Below are 4,717 nucleotides of genomic sequence, written 5' to 3'. Positions count from 1 at the left end.
AGTGGGTGGTTAAGTAGAACCTCTACCTCACCCTTTGGGGAGGGGGAGAGACTCACAGTTTATAAATGAACAAGTGGGTCCATGTTTCAGGTGGCCCAGTGCTGTGAAGGAACATAAAAGGGGGCGGGGCATGAGTGATGGCAGGTGGGAGGTGCCTGTCACAGAGGTCACGAAAACCTCTCCGAAGGGGGGCATGAGCAGAGATGTGCAAGAGGTGAGGGCACTGTGGGTGTTTACGTGGAGGTGCCAGCATTCCAGGCCGGGGAACAGCCAGTACAAGGGCCCAGAGGAGGGCTCAGGCCGTATAAGGAAGAGTGAGGATGCTGAGGGGATGAGCGGGGACAGAAGCAGCCAGGGACCCGATGGCACAGGCTCTCCCGGGACTCAGCACTGTCTTGGTTTCCGCTGTTACCCGTGGGGCGAGTAGGGCCCCCTTCACTCTCAAAGTGCCCCGGTTTGGACTCTATACCATACTGTTGCCTAACGTATGGGCCGTGGAAAGGACCTTGACTTTTGCTCTGGGTGGGAAGGGAGCACTGGGGGGTAGTAGGATAGGAGGGATGTGATCTGACATGGATTTGGATGGACCAGGCTGGCTGCTGTGTGGAGAGCAGGCTGCAGGGGGCACCAGGGCAAAGGGCACCCACCAAAGATGCAGGGCGCCGGGACGATGTCCTAGGCACAATGTGCTCCCCTAACAGGCAGCAGTGGGCTCAGGCCACAGTTAGGCAGAGGCCGGCGCTCGGGACGCCGCCCGTGGAGCGGGTGAGCTGCCCCTGAATCAGTCTGCAGAAGCCAACGGGCAGCAGCCACTCCTGCCCCCGCCACACTAAGCCTTGAAAAATGCAGCCTTGGTGGTGTGAGCTTGGAGCTTTTGGGGAGAAAAATTCCCTGAATTGGGGACTTGCTTTCCATAAAAGATGCGCCATTGGAAAGTGCATAAATGAAATTTTTGCAAATCAAATTGTATTTAAATGCACTGGGGAATATTGCTATTCAATTACCTTATTGATTTTACGGATTGCAGCAGTGTCTCTTGCCCATTAAGGAACATTCGAAATCTCGGAAAAGCATCAAGCAGGCTCATGTGAAATGAGCCAAGAGTCAGGGTGTAGACACCATAGGTTTACGGAGCCCTTTCTCTGGCCAAGGCACAGTGGGGATCCAAACACGCATAACCTTTGCCCTCAAGGACCTTACCGTCCAGCAGGGAAGACCTCAAATCGCTATGGAAAATGAAGGAAGTTTCTCTGAGGAGGGGTGTATAGCTAAGGGAGTTGTGGTGTGGAGAACAGGGGCCCGGCCTGATGGAGGTGCTGGGGAGGCTTCCAGATGTGACTTGAAGCTGAGAGCTGGAGGAGCAGGAGTTAGCTGGGTGTGAGTGTGGGGCGGTGAGAGGGGAGGGGAGGCGGGTCCAAGGACCAGCATGGGCAGAGGTCAGAGGTGGAAGGAATACTGTGTGCATAAGCATCTAGAGGAGAGCCAGGGTGGCTGAGCAGGGACATGGAGAGGAAGCTTGATCTCACAAGACCTGTAGGCTGCGTTGTGATTGGGGGAGGGAGCTTTATTTCAAGAACAAGGGAAGTAAGTGGAGGATTTCAAGCAGAGAAGTGACATGATTAGGTGTGCCGAACCAGAGTTTTCTAGAACAAGGTGAGGCATAAATATTCCTCTATGATAAAAAGGTAATGTGCAACTTGACCGATGGTGGAACGACCAGTCGCTATGATGCACACTGACCACCAGGGGGCAGATGCTCAACACAGGAACTGCCCCCTGGTGGTCAGTGCGCTCCCACTGGGGGAGTGCCACTCAGCCACAAGCCGGGCTGATGGCTGGCAAGCGCAGCGGCCTGCCTCCACAGCAGCACTAAGGATGTCTGAATGTCATGCACCAGGCCTCTAGGTTTACATATAAACCTCCAACAAAGCAAACAAATATTTGATTCCGTCTCTTAGAGGTAGCTGTGATGAATATTTCAGCAGAGCTCCTCCCAGGGCAGTTCCGTGCTTGTCTCTGAACACTGGATTGTTTGCTTTCCTCACGTAACATTCTATGTCTTAAGCACCTTTTACACATTCTTTATAGATGTCATTTATAAATCTGCATAATCATCATAGCTCACAAACTGAATAGACCAACCCTTACTCAGGCACTTCCTGATGGGCAGAGACAGAACATCCCGTTTGCCTGGAATGTTGCCAAGTTGGTGCCTTAGCTCTGATGTCATGATTGATAGCCCCTCTCTCACTCTTCAGAGTCCCGGATGAAAAATTATCGAGTCACCCTTCCTACAGGGTAAACATGTGAGTGGCTTACATCATTGCGAATACTATTGTTACTGCTGTTGCAAGTAACCCTGTGATGAATATATTTCAGTCAATCGGCCTGAATAAACCATAGAGTCACACCAGTTCTTGCTGAACGGACCCGCAGAATTCACCTTGTGGTGTTTGTCAAACTTCCGACGTCCCCGTGCCGTCTGCCACAGCCACACACTGCCAACACTATCCTGTCCTAACGTTATTTTAAATTCAACTTACTTTTAAAAAACTTCTTCGAACCTTCTGAGAATGAGTCGATTAAAGAAGGAAACTTTCTGTTACTACCACGAGTGGAGAGGCAGCAGTATAGCTGCTAAGTACTATATTGAATCTGAGGAACAGTAAGATGAGGGACCATTGCTGGGCCGAGTCCTGCTGGAGGCAGGAGAAAGCAAGTGTTGGCGCATAACAGGGATGTTAAGACTCCCAGCATCCAAGGGAGCTTTTCTCTTTAATGGGATCAGGTTTCAAAGAGCGTTTCTCCCTGTGGGGCTCCTGAGGCGAGGCTGAGCCCCGTGTCATCACTGGGGGCTAAGGTAGCTTCAGATCATGGCTTTGTACCTGGAAATAAATTCAGAATTCACTCCAAGGGTTTTAAGCGTGAGAGTGGTGTGGTTATAGCCCATTTTCATATAAGGAATGCTGCTCTGTGCCAAGCCCTGAGCTGCCAACCGACTTTCACGGAGTCACTCACTCATTCATTATTCATTCATTCATTCATCCGTTCATTTTGGGGGCTCACAGATTAGCTTCCTGTTCTCCTGGAGTTCACGGTCTAGAGCAGTGGTTCTCAACCTTCCTAATACTGCAACACTTTAATACAGTTCCTCATGTTGTGGTGACCCCCAATTTCATTGTTACAAATGGAACATAATTAAAGCATAGTGATTAATCACAAAAACAATATGTAATCATATATGTGTTTTCCGATGGTCTTAGGCAACCCCTGTGAAAGGGTCGTTCGACTCCCAAAGGGGCCGCGACCCACAGGTTGAGAACCGCTGGTCTAGAGGATAAAACAGTGATAAATAAAACCCCATTTTAACTTTATATAAGTGAAATGCTGTAAGAGCTTTAATTCTAAAAAATTAATAGGCCTCTTTTTAATTTTAGGTTTAAAGAAAAATTGAAGAAAAGTACAGACAGTTCATGTACCCCATTACCTTCCCCAGTACATCCAGTTCCCTCTGTTATTTAACATCCTGCATTTGTTACAATGCAGCCAGTATTGATGCATTATTATTTGGGTTCACTCTTTGTGCTGTATATTCTATGGGTTTTTACAAATGTATAAGGACATGTATTCATCATTACAGTATCATATAGAATAATAATTTCACTCACTTAAAAGTCCCCTTTACTCCGTCTATTCACCCTCCTGCTTCCCTCCCCTAACCTTTGACACCCACTGATCTACTGTCTCCACAGTTAAGCCATTTCCAGAATGTTATATAGTTAGAATCATACAGTGTGTAGCCTTTTCAGATTGGCTTCTTTCACTTGGTAATATGCATTTAAGTTTCCTCCAGGCCTTTGCATGACTTGATAGCTCATGTCTTCTTAGCACTAAATAATATTCCATCATCTGGATGTACCTCAATTTATGTATCCATTCATCTCCTAGAGGACAAAGTTTTGGCCATTGTGACTGCCCTAAACATCCTTGTGCAGGTCTTTGTGTGGGTGTGAGTTTTCAACCAAGAGCTTTCCTTTATATTAAAGTTATAATTTCATGCTTAGCTAAAGTTCTCTTTATTACTTTCGATGGGCGGGGTAAGATGAGGCAGTTTGGTTCTATTGACAACACCCTTAGGGAAGGTGACTTTCTAAATAAGACCTAAAGGGTGGAGCAGGAGCCCTGGGAGAGCTGAGTAAGAGCATCCAAACAGAGGGAGGGGGATTCACGGCAAAGGCCCTGAGGTGGGAGCACTGGGAGGGGGAGTGGCAGGGGGCCAGTGTGGCTGGTGTGGGGGGCGGGGGAGAGCGAGGCAGGCCCCAGGCCACAGTGAGCACCTGAGACTTCAGTGCCAGTGCTCTGGGAAGTCATTTGGGGCCTTAGGCGGGGAGTTAAGGGCTGAGAACCACCCGGTGTGGCAGACACTATCTCAGGGATCTCCCAGCAACCCCCTGAGGTGGGAATACAGTCTCCACTTGCAGATCAGAAACCAGGCTTGGAGCAGGAGAAAGCGCTCGGTCTGTGTCTAACTCAACTTCAGGGGTGTTGCTGCACCGAGCATGGAGAGGGAGGTGTAGAATCCAAAGGAAGCCTCCTATTATTTATCTGAGTTGCAGCGTGGGCAGATGGCAAGGGTAAGAAACAGCTTCAAAATTCAATTATATGGTAAGGAGATTAGCAAAGGAAGTCGGCCTTGACCTCGGGGCAGTGGGTGGGC

Source organism: Myotis davidii, unplaced genomic scaffold (assembly GCF_000327345.1).
Source record: "Myotis davidii unplaced genomic scaffold, ASM32734v1 scaffold32, whole genome shotgun sequence".
NCBI classification, from domain to species: Eukaryota; Metazoa; Chordata; class Mammalia; order Chiroptera; family Vespertilionidae; genus Myotis; species Myotis davidii.
Note: the sequence above shows the minus strand (reverse complement) of the source record.